Raw genomic sequence first — 19,425 nt, 5'->3', positions numbered from 1 at the left:
ACTATGAAAAGAAAAAAATCTAAGAATAATAGTGTTGGGAGCCACCTGGAGGCACAGGTGGTCCTGCAGTTTGGAGGTAGCCACGTGGGGCTGAGCAACCCTGCCTGCACCCTTGCTTGCACATGCTCAGACCAGCAGAATGGCATTAACCAATCAGGACAGCGTTCAAGCCGCTCCACCGTTTAAAAGCAGATGCCTCGGGACCCTACTTCCTCTCTCTAAGCTTTCTCTCGTCCCTGCTCTATCGTCCCTTCCCCCAATTTTCCTCAAGGGAATGCTCCAAATAAAGATGTGACCAGAGAAGGAATTCTCGTTTTTGGTGGCGTTCATTCCTGCGGGACAGGATGGCGCCCCGCAACTGGTGCTCGAAACCCCGGACGCTGAGGGACCCTGACAACTACGCCGGGGGACCCTGAGAAAGCCCGGGAGAAAAAGCCAAGATCAGACACCAGCACAGAGAGCCTTGAATTTCAGAACTCTGAGAACATGGAGCGGTGAGTGACGTCTGTGAATCCCCCAGAAAGGGGAGGAAAAGAAATGTAAAAAGGAATTTCAAAGGATAGGCCTAAAATAGAAAAGAAAATACAAAAAAAAAATCAAAGTTAAGGTATCTGAAAGAAGGTACAGAAAGCAACGGGGAAGAAAAATCCCTTAAGTTCAGTGCAGGTGGAGCTGAGAAAAAGCGAGGTTTACGGTTGGGAGATCCGCGGCTTCCTCCGTGCATACTCGCTGTTAGAGACTGGAGGCAACAGTCTCGTAGGGAGGCGAGCTTGATCACTGCCTTCCCTGTTCTTAAAGAGCCACAGAGCTTTTGGAGGTGATTTTCGCCTAATTTTGTTAAGAGAGCTCAGTCTCTGGCTCTCACGTACAAAAAACTTTAATTTTTGACTGAGAAAGACAAGCTGCTTGATCGTGCTGAGAGTGCTGGCGGCAGCCGGCCCGCCTTTGAGCGGTAATGCCTGATTAGAAACACGGAAGTGGGCCAGGCACGGTGGTGCACACCTGTGATCCCAGCTACTCAGGAGGGAGACGCAACCAGTTGCTGGCGGGGAGTTTGCTGGAAGCCTACGAACAGCCAGGTCGCGGGCAGGCTAAAGTCCGTGTGACATCAGAGGCTATATGTCCCGGCCTTCTGGCGGGGCTATGGTTTTTGGAGGACTTTTTCAGCACCTGAGCGGACTCGCCTGACTGAGGCGGAAGCTGCGTGGTGAGCAGCGGCGCCATAGAAGGCAAAGAGGAGCTGAATCGGCTCTGCGAAAAAACTGTGTTTCCATAGCAACATGGGCGAGCGGGGAGGTGAGTTCCCAGAGAACGGGGCTCTGCGCGCAGGCGGACCGGGCAGGAGAAGCCCCTCCACGGGTGGGCGGATGCCCCCCCTCGCCGGAGCTTGGAAAAGGCTCACAGCCGGCGGTGCGAGTTCATTGCCTGAGGTGAAACGGCGAGCCCGCGCACGGCCCGGGGCGGAGCCATGCCTTTGGGCCATGCGGAGCGCGCCATTATGGGCTTCAGAGGCGGAGCTGTGGCAGCCGCCGCCTCCGCTGCTGCCGCCCTCAGTCAAGGTCGCTAAAAATTCAGTCAGATAAAAACATTTGTCGCCAAAAATTCAGTCAGATAAAAACATTTATCCCCTAAACAACGTCCCTTCGTCAGCAGGAAGTAGCCAGATCGATGCTACGCCCATTCTCCCTTAAAGAACTGGTCGTGATTATCATAATAAAGGCATGTTTACCTGGTTACCGTATCCTAGGTAACAAAGAAAGGCGGACCTTTTGCCTGAGGCACCTGGTGAGATAAACAATGCTACCTAGAGGTTTTTCCATCTGAATAGGGGAGCTGGAGAGATGGCTCAGAGGTTAAGAGCACTGATTGCTCTTCCAAAGGTCCTGAGTTCAATTCCCAGTGACAACTGCTTTGGTTTTTAGACATAAGAGGGGGAATACACTACCAGTGACAGCTTCCCCCAGAGAAAGGATTTCTCTTGCATTCTTTACACTTAATTTTTAATTCAAAATTTTGCTGGTACAGGCAAACAAGATTTGCTTTTTGAAACAGAGACCTGCAGATCTCTAAGTTCAAAACCAGCCTACTTCCAGTACTGATTGTGCTGAATTTTTACACTGAGAGTTTTTAGTACTCTTAAATGTTAATTTGGGAGGAGAGTTTTGTTTATGTTTTTCTAGGAATGCTGACATACATCTGGATGCCAGCGAGACCGACCAGAGAGATAAAGAAGACGACCCAGTGGATGCTGAGTGTCCTGCTGTGGAAGATTCATGCGGAGACAGCAGAGATGACCTTCTGGGCGGTGCCAAGAGCAGCTGTTTCACACCATCGACTTGAGCAACACCCTGTGCAACCTCTTATCTCTTACTCTACTTTGCCTTTTCCTTCCTTAGGAATGGGTGGGAGCAGAGATATCCTTGGCATGCTGCGTCTAGGTGGGGACCAGATTGGAGAATAGTTTTGCCTTATTGCTCTTAAAGACAATAATTAGGGGGAGATGTTGGGAGCCACCTGGAGGCACAGGTGGTCCTGCAGTTTGGAGGTAGCCACGTGGGGCTGAGCAACCCTGCCTGCACCCTTGCTTGCACATGCTCAGACCAGCAGAATGGCATTAACCAATCAGGACAGCGTTCAAGCCGCTCCACCGTTTAAAAGCAGATGCCTCGGGACCCTACTTCCTCTCTCTAAGCTTTCTCTCGTCCCTGCTCTATCGTCCCTTCCCCCAATTTTCCTCAAGGGAATGCTCCAAATAAAGATGTGACCAGAGAAGGAATTCTCGTTTTTGGTGGCGTTCATTCCTGCGGGACAGGATGGCGCCCCGCATAATAGGAATACGTTAAGGGGAAGAAATATGGATTAAAGGCACAGAAAATATTTTCAACAAGATCACAGAAAAAAAAATTCCCTAACCTAAAGAAGAAGATGCCTATTAAGGTACAAGAAACACACAGAACACCAAATAGAATGGACCAGAAAGGAAAGTCTCCTCAGCACATAATAATCAAAACACTAAATGTATAGAACAAAGAAAAATATTAAAAGCTCCAAGGGAAAAGACCAAGTAACATATAAAGGCAGATCTACGAGATTAATATTCGATTTTTCAATGGAACAGCCAGAAGGGCCTGGACAGATACACCATAGACTGTAAGATACCACAGATGACAGCCCAGACTACTATAACAAGCAAAACTTTCCATCACAATAGATATAAAAATAAGATACCCATGATGAAGCCAAATTTAATCAGTATCTACCTATAAATCCAGTCCTACAGAAGATGCTAGAATAAAATCTCTAATCTAAAGAGGTTAGCTACACCCAACAAAACACAGGAAATAATCTCAGACAAACAAATCAAAAGCAGAAAAACACAAACACACGCATACACATGCACACACATACACACACACCAAGACATACACATAGCAACATCAAAATAACAAATCAATAAACACTGTTCATTGATTTCTCTCAATATCAATGATCTAAAAATTGCACCTACCCCCCAAAAAGGACACAGACATTCAGAATGGATGCCAAAACAGGATCCAGCCTTCTGCTGCAACCAAGAAACATATCACCTCAGGGTAAAAGGCTGAAAAAATATAGTCTGAGCAAAAGAACCTAAGAAGTAGGTTGGTGTAGTCATTTTAATATCTGAGAAAACAGACTTCAAACCAAAACTAATCAGAAGAAATAGACACGTCTTACTCATCAAAGGAAAAGTCTACCAAGAAGACATTGCAATTCTTAATTAACATCTAAGCCCCAAACACAGGGGCACCCAAGTTCATAAAAGAAAGACTACTACAGCTTAAATCATATACTGACCCTCAAACACTGATAGCAGGAGACTTCAATACCCTCCCCCTCTTGCCAATAGACAAGTCATCCAGACAAAAACTATATAGAGAAAGGCTGGCACTAACCGAAACTATAAACCAAATGAAACTAACAGATATTTACAGAACATTTCACCCAAACATAAAAAATATACTTTCTTTTCAGAAACTCATGAAATTTTCTTCAAAATTAGCAACAAATCTAGGCACAAAACAAGTCTCAATAGGTACAAGAAAATTAAAGCAACATTCTGCATTCTAATTGACCCTCACAGATTAAAGCTCGGTATCATCAACAATAAAATCTTATAAACTCATGGGAACTGAACAACTCATTATTGAATGAAAAAAAAATGGATCAAGACAGAAATGAAAGACTTTCTAGAACTGAATGAAAATGGATACACAACGTACCCAAACTTATGGGACACAACAAAAGCAGGTCATAGCGCTAAGTGCTACATAAAACAACTGGAGATAGCTTATGCTAGTAAGTTAAGAGCACACCTGAAAACTTCATAACAGAAAGAAGAAATCACACCCAGAAAGGGAAGACACCAAGAAATAATCAAACTCAGTATTGAAATCAATAAAATAGAAACAAGAAACAACACAAAGGACCAGTGAAACAAAAAGTTGGTTCTTTGAGAAAATCAACAAGATTGACAAACTCTCATCCAAATAACTAAAATGAAGAGAAAGGAAATCCCGATTAACAAAATCAGAAATAAATAGGAGGACATAACAAAAGACACTGAGGAAATTCAGACAATCATATGGACATGCTTTTAAAACCTATGCTCAACCAAACTGGAAAATATAAAAGAAATGGATAAATTTCTTGATGCATACCACTAACCAAAGTTAAATAGAGATCAAATCAGCAATTATTTAAACAAATCCATAACTCCTAGTGAAATAGAAGCAGTCATTAAAACTCTTATAACATCAACAAAAAGCCCAGGGTCAAATGGTTTTAGTACAGAATTCTACCAGACTTTCAAAGAAAAGTTAATGCCAATACTCCAAAAGTTGGTTCCCAAAATTCCACAAAATGAACACAGCCCAATTCATATTATAAGGCAACAGTTACCTTGATACTGAAACCACAAAAGACCCCACAAAGAGAATTACAGACCAATTTCCCTTATGAACATAGATGTAAAAATACTAAATAAAATACTTGCAAACAAAATTCAAAACTACATCAAAAAGATCATCTACCATAATCAAGTAGGCTTTCATCTCAGAGATGCTGGTATTGCTCAATATACATAAATTGATCAATGTAAAAGATAATATACACAAATTGAAAGACAAAAACCACATGATCATCTCATTAGATGAAGAAAATGCCTTTGATAAAACCCAACACCCCTTCATGATAAAAAGTCCTGGAGGAATGAGAGATACAAATAACATATGCCTCAACGTAATAAAAGCAGTTTAGAGCAAGCCCAGAGCCACCACCAACTTAAACTGAAGGAAACTCAAAGCAATTGCAGTTAAATCAGGAAGCCAAGGTTGTTCACTCTGTCCATACCTATTCAGTGTAGCATTTGAAGTCTTAGCTAGAGCAAGAAGGCAATAAAGGAGATCAAAGGGGTACAAATTGGAAAGAAATCATCCATCATTTGAACAAAGAAGCAGCCTACAGCATGGAAACACTTTTTTTATTAACTCCATATCCAATAGAGGGCTGATACCTAAAATATAGAAACAACTCAAATATCTAAGTACAAAAATAAATGATCCAAATAAAAAAAATGGAAGTTCAGATCTAAGCAGGATTCTCAAAGGAAAAAACAACTTAAATGGCTAAGAAACAAATTAATGTTCAACATCCTTAGCCATCAGAGAAATGCAAATCAAAAATCAAAACTACTTTGAGAGTTCATCTTACACCTGTCAGAATGTCTGAGGCAAAAAAAAAAAAAAAAAAAGACAGCTCATGCTGGTGAGGATGTGTGGCAAGGGGAACAGTCCTCCATTGTTGACGGGAGTGACAACCTGTAGAGCCAGTATGGAAATACTGTGGCAGTTCCTCCAGAGGGTGGAAAATGATCTACCTCAAGGTCCGGCTATAGCACTCTTGGCATATACCCAAAAGATGCTCCAACCTACCACAGAGACACTTGCTCAACCATGTTCATTGCTGCTCTGTTCATAACAGCCAGAAAGAAGAAACAACTAGATGTCCCTCAACAGAAGAATGGGTAAAGAAAATGCAACATTTATACAATGGGGTATCACTCTGCCATTAAAGAGAATAAAATCATGAAATTCGCAGATAAATTGATGGAACTAGAAAAAAAAATCATCCTCAGTGAAGTATCTCAGACCCAGAAGGACAAATACAGTGTGTATTTGCTTAGATGAGGATAGTAGCTGCTAAGCCAAGCTACCCTCCGTCGAACGACAGAGGCTAGGCATAGAGTAAAGAACGAGGGGTAGATCCATAAACGGTGTTAGGAAAGGAAAAGAGAAGAGACAGTTTTGGACGTATGGAGATGCTGGAATGGGAGGAAAGGGAAGAGGAGAGGGAGACAAAGGAGGGAATGTGGGAAGAGGCAGCCGAAATTAAAGGTCAGGAAAAAAGACTCATGACACTTGAGAAGAATTCCGGATGCCCAGGCGATGAAGAAGGCACTGACAATGGGCCGTTTTTCCCAGAACTCACTACTAAATATTTCAGGGCACATCTGTTGAGATGTATTTTACTTTTGAGGTGGAGGCAGAAATTGTCATGTGTTTCCTAAATTCTTTGCAGAATCTGGGTGTCTCTGCCTTTGTCTATAAAGTAACACAGAACTGGCGCTTGAGTACCAGATGAACGACCAGATTGCACCAGGTGTACCTGTGAGCACTGCCTGTTTGAAACCGGGAGGGACTAAGCGGGCAGGTGTGGATCCAAGGGGTGCGGTGAAAATGAGCTGGGGTTCTGAAGCCGGGAACCTGAGCATTTGTACGGGCACCCTGTCTGCCCAGGGAAGGTGGGCTCTCTTGGGGTTGTTGTAAAGAGCCTGTTTCGTCCACAAGTCTCCTCTTGGTTTATTAAGTTTCAAAAGGAGGGAGACAAGGCTTCATGTGTACTTTGTCTCTGAACGAGGCGGTACTTCTCCCGTCCTTCTGGACCAGTTCCTCCGGCGGCGGATGTGAAATTTGAAGCTTTCTTTTCTCTTTTCAGGGCCACATCTGCTGGTGTTTTTCCACTTGCCAGCTCCCCGCATGTCCCAATTACCTCTGTTTTATTTTATAGCCTTCACACAGTTGTTCCATCAGTTGCGACTGCTGGGTTCCACCGAGCATTAACAGCGGCAGTGCCGGCAGGGGAGACAGGACTCACTAAGTACACCAAATCTTTCTTTCTCCGAAGAACATTGTTTAATATAAATACAGTATGAGGTTAATGTGATACAAAAGAGAGGGATTTTCCCCCTTGGAGTAATCAAAAACTGGAAAAAATTATGTTTCAAGGAAAACTGCTATAGACACAAGAATAAGAAATCACTTCTATTTGAGAAGTATTATTCTTTACTGAACAAAGGAAAAAAATAATACATTTGGGTACATGAACACATTTGTATTTTAACTCATTCAATCAAAATATTTTTACTATAAGGAGACAAAAACTACCTCATTTTCAGCATAGGAACACTTGAAAGTTAGATCCAATGGGCCTGTAAATCATTTTAGTCAAATGCAAAATAACAGGAAAGAAAAAGGGAAAAACTGTTTTGCTTTTAATTCAGTTTTATTCATTGTCGTTCTCCATAAAGAGTCCTCGGTAACCTAAGGGGAGGCTGCCACATCTCTAAGCAAACAGTAGCAACCGGGATGCAAAGCCCTGGAGCTGCTGAAAAATCCAGCCATTTAACTCCAATAGGTGGCTTCGATTGGGCACTGTTTTCCAAAGTTTACAAAAAAAAAAAAAAAAAAAAAAGTTCTAGCAAACAACAGTCCTTTTTAAATCAAGATGTGAGCAATGAAGCAACCGTTTCAGACTGATCAAAGGTGTGTTAAATATTTCACTTTAGACTACAGCCCAATGCATAAGACAGGGGCTGCACAGTTAGTAAACAGCTTGCTGAGCAAACTACACATTCACTCTCACCTGCATATACAGAGAGAGACGCCATTTCTGTAGAACAGGACTCCCTGCCATAGAAATTCTCCTCCATCTTAGGTTACCTCAGTTGTCCATGTGCTCAAACCCCAGAGTAAGTATCAGAGTGAAAAACTAAACCCAGTTGCGTCCTCTATGTCTGGCTGACGACTGCAGACTGAGCCTTTCCTCTTCCCAGAATTCTCCTGTTCTGGTCACCCTGCCTCTACTTCCTCCCTGGCGACTGGCCAATCAGCATTTTCTTAAATGCTCTAACAGAGCACAACTTTACCACTGTAAGATAAACAGATTTTCCTGTTACAAGAAATACAATGGCAGTGACTGGATTGAGCTTTCAACTCTATGGATGTACCCATGGATTGGGGAAAGTCATTCGTCTAGCCCCCATGCCTGCTCTCCAGCTTCCTGGGCCCATGCCTCAGAACAAGCCCTGCCTGTCAGGTAACAGGACACCACTTTCACACTGTGTCTCACTGACTCCCAAACTGTAGATACTGCAACAGCAACATCAGTACCAGCAGAGCGGCTGAGAGAAACACAGATGCCCGGGCCCCTCCCAGGACTGCTGGATCAGATATTCTACAGATGAGATCCAAGAATCATGGATCTGAAAGTGATGCTGAGACACGTGTGAAGAGCACGGGGGCTTGAGAAGCCCGTGGAAAGCACCCTTGGATCTGCAGAAGCAGCAGTGGGGCACCTGCCTCCCCGACTCCGAGCGCCCCTCATAAGGTTTCCTCAGAGGCAGGATCCCTGCTGTCTCAGCTCACGTGCCATGACGGTTACCCTGGATCATTACCCTCTTATTAATGTTGCATGGCAGCCGTCGCTCCGTCTCAATAGTAAACTCCGGGAGAGCCACTATACTTCAGGGCGCAGCTCGTAATTTGCCATACAGCAAGCACTCAACAAGTATTTATTGAATGAGTAAATCATTAAAGCCCATAATGTTCCAAGAGTTGAATGTGACATTTATGGCATGCATGGGTCTCGCAGCTATATTTTCACTTATCTTTGGTCAAATATTTATCAGACATTGACTAACTAGCAGGGCCAAGCAGTGATGAAGACAGAAAACAAAACCAAGGGCTTGTCTTCACATCTTCCGTGATTTCTCTGTGACTGAAGGAGATGCACAATAAAGTCAAATTAACTCGTAAAATATTCAGCATGTGAGCTGATAATGGGTGCTGCAGGGAAGAATAGTCGGGAAATGGGTAAGGAGTAGGGGAGCAGCTGGGGAACAGGCAGGGAGTGAGCTTACACAGTGTGTCAGAAGGCTCCAGAAAAAGATCTGAGCAAGGTGAAGGAAAAGGCTCCTCTGCAAGCAGAAGGAGCAAGGTTTCTGAACTGAGGGAAGCCAGGGAAAAGCACTCAAGAAGGAAGAGACAACAGCAGAGGGTCTGGAGGGTCCTAGCCAAGGAAAAGTAGACAGGGCAGAGTATTGGGCTGGGTGAAGTCGGTGACACAGGACTCTGGAGGAGTCTCTACTATGGTTGCTTCTCAGAGGGAAGTGAGAAGTCCTTGACTTGTGAGGAGAGAACCAACTGAAGCCAGCGAAGAAGACAGGAAGATCAAATAGAGCCTGCTGCAAAGATCCAAACAAGAGATGCTAGAGATGGGGCCTTCAGCAGAAGCATGGGAGGAGGCGTGGGGTTTATGGGTGTCAAACCAGACCCTGTGTCTTCATAAGGATTTCTATTACTGTGAAGAGACACCATGACCATGGCAATTCTTATAAAGGAAAACATTTAGTTGGGGGACTCACAGTTTCAGAGGATTCGTCCATTATTATCATGGTACTGGAAAAGGAGCTGAGAGTTCTAAATCTTGATCCATAGGCAACAGGAAATGAACTGTGATACCGGACATAGAGTGAGCATAGGGGACCTCAAAGTCCACCCCCACAGTGATACACTTTCTCCAACAAGCCCACACTTACTCCAATGAGCCCACACTTCCTAATAGCATCACTCCCTTTGGGGGCCATTTTCTTTCAAACAACCATACCTTGCCAACGACGGGAATGTTTAGTTCTACCACTTAACATGGCACAATTCAACTGCCACACACACACAAAAATTAATATAGAAGACCTGTAGGTGAAACTTTTATAGGGCAAAGAAAATGAAAGGTTAATATGACAATGTTGGTAAATAAAGAACTGTGAAGAACTAGGAAGATGGCTTAGTGTGATGGCTTCAGTTTGGATATCCAGAACCCACCTAAAAGCGAACTATAGTAGCACCAGTGTCTGTGATGCCAGTATGCCCTATGGGAGAGGAGGTGGAGACAGCAGACTCTTTGAAAGTCCATTGAGCCTGTGTTGCTCAACAGCTTAGGGACCCTGACTCAGAGAAGGTGGAAAGGCAAGGCCAACACCAAAAGCTTGTCCTCTGACCTCCCACATGTGAGGAGGCATGATACCTTCCTACCCATAGACATAAACAAGTACATACACATACAAACATGCATTCACACACCATAAACATTTTAGTTAATATCACATGAAAAGATTTTTGCAAAAAATCACAAACTTGAAAATGAACAGAAAATGAAGGTCCCTGCATGCTTAATAAGGTTTTTAAAGGATACCTCAGTAGGAACTAGAGAGATAACTCAGTGATTATGAGCACTGGCTGCTCTTCCCAAAGACTGAGGTTGATTACCAGCACTGATGTAACAGCTTACAACTGTCTACGTCAATTTCAGGAGGATCTGATGCCCTCTTCTGGCCTCTCCAGGCACTGCATGCACATGGTGCACAGACTTACACACAGACAAAATACCAAACAAATGAATAAAAATCTTTAAAATTAAAGATCCTGTTTTGCCATACACATAGAAAGTTACCTAAATAGCTATGGTCTGATGAGTGTAAAGGGAGTTTCATTAAGAAGACAACAAAGTCGTCATGAATGAACTACAAATTGAAACTGGATTGTCAAGTTTGGGGTTTTGTTTTATTTTTGAGATGGGGTTTTATTATGGAGTCTTGGCTGTTCTGAAATTTGCCATATAGACCAGACTGGCCTGAGACTTTCAGAGATCCACCAGTATCTGCTTCCCAAGTGCTGTGATTAAAGGCATGCACCACCACACCCAGTCACGGGTTCAACTATGATGAAAGACAACAGTAAAAGTCTCTAAAATATTTCAAGAGGGTTGAGTTACACAGTCCAACACAACAAAAGGCTAATAGGAGGAATTATGTAGAGAGACTAGCATCTTCTGAGATAAACTACACTAGCTACACACAGCTCACAACAGTGTCCCAACCCACATGGTTTTAGGAATGCCTGCTCTAGTTGAGAGCTCTTTGAGTGTGACAAAGCAAAGAACATCCAAAAAATGGAGGCTGCTCCCATGAGAGTCCTCTTTGGCTTGCTGATTCCAAACCCTGCTCTCCTCATATTTTAACCCATGTTTTGAAGTTAAAAAGAAAATTCACTAAGGGAAACATTTATCCCACAAAATAAAAACACTTTTCCCCCAACTTTCAGTGTTTATTCTGGAATTTAGCCATTCAAAAACACTATATCTTCACTTTCTTTCTTCTTGATTACATGATAATACTGTAAAGTATTCGATGAAACACTATTGCATATAGGAAGTACATGGCCCTGGAAATCACAGAGAGCGTGAATTCGCTGACCATTCATCCTAAGCTATGCTAACGGTGTCATGGGGTCACCTTGCTCTCAAAGGTCCCAGTCTAGCAAGAGAGAAACAACAATAAAAATGACAGTATGAGAAGTGATTCAAGTGTGAAAAATGATGCTCCAAGGGAGAAGGATGTGCCCCTAGCATGGTGTTGCAGCAGATGGGAGGCCAGGGTTTGAACCTATTCCTCTGCGTGAGGGCCCTGTGCACAGGCCTTGCAAGGTGCTTCTGCTCAGTGGTCCCTGACTTTTATCAACATTTTCTCTATAAAACCAACTTCCTTGCTCGACTTATCCATATGTTCATTCTGTTTTATAAAATGAGCGGTTACACACATCTAGAATTCCAAATAAAATCCTAGTGAGATTCTCTCTGCCCCCTTTTAAAGCGTTTTATTGGAATATGGTTGTTCTCATTCACTATAGACGAAGAACACAATTACTTCAAAATTGAAGAGTTGATTATACAACCTGAAAATCCTCCAACATTTATTACCTGACCCCTCACAAAAAAAGTTTATTGGCCCCTGACTTGGAGTATGAGTCAAATCTTAGTTTACATAAACCACCCTCTGACATGTGTTCCCTTCTGCTTGCCCAGACTGATGCCAGTTCCCTCTTTACTAGAAAGAAACATCAGACTTTTGTGAGGGAGACGACTGTACAAGAAGGTGGTAGTTGGAGTGGGGGTGTTAGCCATGACACCTAGCTGAATCTTGGCTCTGCCCCTAATTAGCAGTGTGATTTTTATTTCTCTGCCTTCTACTCTCCTTCATATAAAATATCTCACTGCTCTACTTAAAAATAGATATGAAAATTGATCTTTAAACTAAATTTGTTATCAATCTTTTGACTCAATTATTTCAAAAAAGAACAATTTTTACTCAAAAAGATTTAAAAAAAAACAGTTTCTCCCACTTCTAGGAACCTGTAAGCTCTGTGTTGTGTCACTCATGAGTTCCACAACTTAAAAAGTCAATTTAAATAAACCAATACCCTGACTAGGTTCAATATGTTTTTGTGTAAAATTCTCAATTCTACTTCCTTACAATTCCCCAAGGAGTCAATCATTCTGAATTCGGAGCTCATCTCAAACAAGGAAACCCAAGGCATCCTTAGCTCACGCACTGCGTCCTGCTACCTCCGCTTGTGGAAACTGGGGAGAACAGTGCTAAGAGTGGAAAGCACAGATGTTGGGTTTCCCTGAATCTCTCAAAACAGAGATGAAGTCTACACTGGTAGGGGATGAGGGGCATGAGACAGAGGGGTACATCACATACCCTTCACATTTAACACCTGGGAGCCAGATGGAAGGGACATAAGAAAAGCTGAGTTTGAAATGCCAGAAGCCAGTCCAGACACCCTCTCCACTATGGCTAGAAGTCTTAGCTGGGCTCATCCTTGTGGATTACTGAGATTTTGCTAACACCAGATTTCTCCTTAACCCTATAATGGCTCCCTCTATCATTACTCTCCTACTTGGTCCCCCCCACAACTTGACAACTGAAGAGACATCAAACAACAAATTTGCTTGTGTCACCCCATCCCTTAATCAAACTCTGTTTGGGATCAACAGTTCTCATCACTGCAAAAGGCCTGTATTTTTTCTTTCAGGCCCTCTGCACTCATGTCTCACCTCTTTTATCACGTTTGCACAGGACAACTGATTGCATATCTGTAGATGTATTTATGGAAGTTCAGAAGAGCCCAGAATAAGGATAGCAAGTATTTATTTGGGGAAAAATCTCACAATAAGGTAGAGAGCTGCTATCCTCTGTGGGCACTGAAAGCTGTGAAACCAACTCCAACCACCAAGAGAAAAGCGGTGAGCACACTTCCTATCTGTGCTTATAGGACCTCAGGCTATGCCCTAAAGTGTTGGTATCCAAAGTCTATTGGCTGAATGAATCCCCATAACACATTCCCTTTTTGTCTAAATAAGAGGGTTCTAAACCCAAAACAAAGCAAATATCAAGTATTGTTCAGGAAAAAGAAAAGGCGAAAAACATACACAAAAATAGAACTACAACCAACTGAATAACATCAAGCAAGAAACACATGCTAAATGTCCAGTCTATGGTAATTAGCAATAACGGAGATAATTTCAATAGCTCATGAGGAGTTTAAATCTTATATTAAAATATCTTAGCTAAGCTATGAGAGGAAAGTAGCCATGACTATCTAGTCTTCAACCCCATCAAAGACCTGAGAAGGAAAATAATATTATCTGAGTAAGCAGGAAGCATAAGCAAGTGACTTCCAAAAGGAACAAAAAAATGACAGAGGCAGCTGGATACCTGAGCAATCACCCAAAGTCTCATTTGCAAGGTTGGGGCAACCAGCTTTGGCTAACACATAGAGTATCTGACAGACCATTTTCAGAGGCAAGAAAATTTAAAAGACTGTCCTACCCTGTCTTGACAAGGTTCAGCAGTCATTTTTGCTTGTGTCCTACTTGTCCAGTTTGGACAGCATGCATATTGTCAGTGGTCAAGGCAATGGCAGTTCTTTGCCCAAAGGCTAGTTTTGCCAAGAAGAAAACAAGCTCTAAGTGGAGTGCCTTTGGTGCCCAACATTTTCTCAAGAATAGATCTGTGCTGCCAAGAGCAATCGTGTCTCACGTCAACAGGATCCTGAGTTATTTAAATGCCATGTTTTACAGTTCTTTGAAGTGTTTGAACATTACCTATCTATGCAGAAGACAATCTCTGTGCATCTAGAGAACCAACTATAAGTATGACAAACATGGGTGACAATTGGCTTGTAACTCTTAATACCTATACAGCTTAAAGACTAAGGGTTCTCATTATAAAATTAAGCAATCTTTAAAAAGTTGTGTAGCAAATGAGGACAATGACCCCAAAATATAAACTATATGTGTGTGTTTGTGTCTTGATCAAAAATATATAGTGCAATATGATAAATATATCTTAAAACTGCATCAATATACAAAATATCTTAAGCAGAGGTAGAAACACACATGCATACAATATGACAAAATAACTTTAAGTAGGTGCACAAATATTGGAAACAGAAATAGGAGCATATTCAATATAACAATTATAATTTGAATTTGTATCAATATACAAATTATCTTGGACAAGAGTATAAAGATAATTTTACGTATATATCAGTATACAAGAACGTATACCAGTGTAAATTGTCTATAACCAATAGTTCACAAATAAATACACTCATCTACCTATTATCTCATTCCATTCATCCCCCATTTTTTTCTTTCCCAAAAGAGATCCCTAAGCCTACTTCATTTCCACACCCAACCTTTTACAACTTATAGCCAATCCCTAAAAGATGACAATTGTCCCTAACTCTGAGGACAAATTCTGTTGTGAGAGGGGATGTTGTTTTCTAGAATTACTTTCATGAAATGATGGTCATGGGGGTGATGTCATTTCTATGGGATCCTGTAAAAACTAAAATGATGGTCAACTCTCAAGAGACTGTCTGGCACAATTGTAGATAGTCTCTGAGTAGTCAGTAAGGTTTTTCTGAAGTTCTGGCCAGAATGTTGTAAGAAGATGGACCATCTCAGCCAGCCAAGCTGAAATCAATCTTGAACAGTTTTTATAGCCCAAAACCGATCTTTGAGTGGTGCTATCAGCTCAATGGAATCATATGAACCAGGGGGAATTGCTGTTGTGAGGCCCCATCTTTTTTTCTGGAAACTTTAGAGAATACTGTAGGAAAATTTAGTGTTCACTGTGGAAAACTTAAATATTATTCATAATAGAATTTTTGAAAACAGAGTTTTGATAACCTTAGTCCCTAGATTTTTATCTTCCTTCTGTCCTATATTAGGTGGCTTTCCTGATATGAGACAGAAACTCTAAAATTTTCTTAACAACATGTTGTGGATTTAGAGAAGGAAAGCCACAGTCCAATTCCAAAGCCAGTTTTGAATTTTAAGTGAGTCAGGACTACCATTATGCTGAGAAGTGAGGAGATAGGTATGTTTAAGTAGTGAGATTTTACCCTGCAGAACCCACGACCCTGGGATTAAGAGTCCCAAGCTCTACAAACTGCTCTGGGAAGGGAAATATGATACCAAAACAATCTTGGCCCACATTTCCTAGACAAACAACTAAGCTAACATAGGCCACACAGATGTGAGCTCAATGAAAGCGGCATTCAGACAAATGTATGGGAAACAGGTAATAGTCAAGAAAGTCTTGTGGGGTATGTGTCAATCATGCAGAGTCTAATAGGATCGGCAGGAACTGGACAGAAACAAAAGGAAGACAGAGGAACTCAAAGCTGATCAACAAATGGAGACAAAGCAAAACACTTTCAAGGGCATGGTGTCTTCAGCCAAGTACGAAGCGTCCACAGTGGCCAGAGAACAAGCAGCATGATGTGGAGTGACAGGAGATGAAAGCCAGAGTTTGGAAGTCTTTGGCACCATGACAAAGGCTTGGAATTGGACTCTGGAAACATTGGGAGCTGCTGAGAGCTTTGGGTTTTGGTAGGAGAAAGAATGCTACATATTTGTCTTCTGTTGAAGAACTCTGGCATCAGCTGAAAGTAAGCAGAATGGGATTTTAAGGTGGAAATGGAAATCACAATAGTCCTCAGGGAGAATAGACAACAGAAAAACGGATGCAATGGGAGCTGGGGACTCGGGAGCACGGTGATGAAGAAGAAAGTGCTCCCTCTCCTGACTTGTCTCTGCTAACCCTCTCCATCTCCTATCAAATGCCACTTCACAATGGAAGCTGCTCAAATCCTGAGAATAGACGGGCTCCTTCTGTGACCCCTCATGGCCCATCCTGGACTTCTCTCTACAGCATTTGTCTTTCTTCTAAGGTTTTTGTGATGAAACAAATTTGTACCTACATCACCTATGGGTTGTGAGTCACTTGGAGGTACAACAATGCTTGTTTTACTGTCTGTGTGTTCTTTCCATCCAACGCAGGGCATGGTTCATAAGAGGAGCTCAACAATTATTTCTTGAAAGCAGTGAAAGGCAAAAACATGCATACTCAAACAGCAGTATGTAGATAGAAATGTCATTGAATAAGACAAGGTGTGGAAAAATCGGAAGGATTCAGATAGGAAATGGGGATTAATCTCAGCTTGGACACAATAAATTGTCAATGTCTGCAAACTTTCTAGACAGGGATTGATTTTCAAGAGATTGGAACTCAGGCAGTCAAGTAGGGAGTCCCGGACTTTGGAGGCATCCATGAAATTAAAGCAAGGAGACTCCCTGTTTTCCTCAGGATGAGTACATTGCTCCAAAAGAGACACAGATCGTAATGGAGTCATAGAGAAAGCGAACTGTAGAATCCTACCCAGCTGGATAAGCCACAAAAACACTAGGAAAGAAAGTCTCAGAGTCAAGGAAAGAACACTGAGAGGGGTAGATGGCTTTTCAGATATCAAGTAAGAAGAGTTAAAAAAAGAGCAAGATATAGGACTGGAGACTAAGAGAGTGACATCTATTTCCAAAGTGAAAGATCTCAGGACTTCCAGAGAAAAGCCAAAATGATAACCCATCAGACAGCCACTTTTCACAAGAGGGAACCAAAAAGCACGCAGGAGAAGAGAAATAACTTACTCTTTTGCTCACTCATGAAGTATTTGTTCACCTTTTACTATGAACCAACCAGTCCACAGTAGAGGTATAGTGTTGCTAGAGACAGGGATGTATGATGATCTGGGATCAAAATATAGAAAAGGGGATAGAATCAAGATCAAAAAAGAGTCTGGCCTCTTCCCTCAGCCACAGAGGAAATGATCCAGAACAAACGCCTACAAACATCAAGAGGTGCTATGGTTTGGGTTCTGGGGCAAACACAGCTAAGACAAAGTTTGGATACAGGGATGAGGAAAGAAATAGTAAGAAAAGAAAGGAGTGGAAGCCAACATAAGGGTGTGATGTCCTAACGTTCCTGTGGGAAACATAAATAAATGCTTACTCACCCCTAATAAAATACCAATGGCAGATAAGATCTAGCTTGGTGCACAAATCAGTTTAATTGCAGATACCTGTGGATCATGGGTAAGGTGTTACCAACTAGAGCGTGGGCAACTTACAAGCAGCTACCCCACCACCACCAAGAAAAGTCTTCCACCCATTTCTATATCCACAAGAAGGGGCGGGACCTCATGTGCACCTTGCCTCAATAGCCCTCTTTCTCACCAGAAGGTAAAGCTAATGAATGCAGCCTTGGGAGATCTCCCATGGGGAATCACAGCCACCTGATTTCAAGACAGCAATGACCATAGTACACCTGGGTAACAAGGTTTCACATGGGGAACAATCGTCATGTTTACACAGAGAACTTGACTTCTATAGGACCTCCACAATCCTCTGACATGGAAGACTATGAGTTTGCGTGCTTACTGTCGAAGAGAGCTCTTGAGGGCATTTTTGTCCCCCACAATTCCAGGCTACCTTTCAGCCCCAGGCAACCAGATTCCCAGCAGGAAATAAGGCTCTAAGTTTATAAAGTGAGAATGTAATCCACTCCAGATTATGGTTGAAGAGCTTTCTAGGGCTGACGTAGGGAAAGTATTGCCAGAGGCAAGGAGAAGAGTCCAGACATGGAGAGAAAGTAGCAGACAAAACATGACCAGAAGACTGAACTGGGCTTTGAGAGGATAAAGGGGCGAGCAAGAGAGGAAGAAAAGAGAAAGGGAACAAAGAAGGCCCAGAGAGATGACCAAGAGAGGAGCCACAGGAACCAAGAGATCATGTGGCCAAGATGGCAGGGTTATATTGGGATAAGTAGCTTGGGGAGGGGTGCCCTGAGCTGGGGAAGTTTAGGGTAGGGGCAGGGTGAGAAGAGCTGAGAGCCTGGAGGCCAGCATGTGCTTTGGTATGCTACTAGGTACCACAGTTAGCCATCTGTCCTGAGTTTCTTTTGAACCTGACACTGGAAAGAAAAAACAAGGAGAACTAGCAGTAAGAAAAGGACTTGAGTGCAAGTAATTTTGCAGTCACGTCAGAAATCAGAGATAATTTCACAGAGGTGTGGTGGTGAGGGTCTCTGCGGCAATGGTGGCATTGGTGGGAAACACGTAGAGACAACTCATTAAGACTAAGCCGGCTGAAGAGGAAAGAAATACTAAGAGAGGGTGGGCTTCTGTATTTCCTTTCTGTCTTTCAATGCTTTGGGCCACTTTATATGGACACGAAATCAAGGACTTATTGATAGTTCAACCCCCCAGATCATAACAAAGACTGTCCATTCCTGTAAGCCATGGTATTAACTACTGATACCAACTGAACATTTGTTACACACTAGGCATTTGGCAGGGCTCTGCAAGTACCTTCTTCACAAGTACCAGTGTTCCTGTCCCATAAAGGAGGACAGTGAGGACTCAAGAGACATTAAAATATATTTTAAGTGTGTCAATAACTCATACTTAGATGTTTGCATCTGAACATATGAACACATAGAGTAAAGCCAGATATGATGATTTCCAAAGAACTTTGCTGTATTTAGTTTTCCTGCCTATGGACTAATTATATGAATAATGAAGTATTTATATATGTTTAATTTTAATGACTCAAACTCTCTGATTTATTTATATCAATTAATTTTCAGAAAAATATGCAAAGATGAGAAATAGAAAAAATAAGAGCTTTTAAATAGAGTGGCTGAGATAAAAATGAAAAAAATGTCAATACCACAGAATTAAATTAAGTTGACAAAAAGCATCATGAAGGGGAAAACTAAAGAATTTAAAGACCTTAAATTCATTACAGCCCAAAATGTAAATCCAATTGCAAAATTATCTGCATCTTTAATTTTGAGACTCA

General features: G+C 42.1%; 1 protein-coding gene and 1 pseudogene across 1 annotated transcript in view; one reads left to right on the top strand and one right to left on the bottom strand.

The window, feature by feature from the left end:
- The window catches only part of LOC146894901 (uncharacterized), a 230,704-nt gene that overhangs the window by 82,983 nt on the left and 128,296 nt on the right, over nucleotides 1-19,425 (bottom strand). The window lies entirely within an intron of this gene.
- On the top strand, nucleotides 1,248-1,437 carry LOC148122079 (Nuclear RNase P; annotated as a pseudogene).

This window comes from Myodes glareolus, chromosome 5 (assembly GCF_982192425.1).
Source record: "Myodes glareolus chromosome 5, mMyoGla1.1, whole genome shotgun sequence".
Lineage (NCBI taxonomy): Eukaryota > Metazoa > Chordata > Mammalia > Rodentia > Cricetidae > Myodes > Myodes glareolus.
The sequence above is the reverse complement of the archived record's forward strand: the minus strand, read 5'-3'. Positions and strand labels throughout refer to the sequence as shown.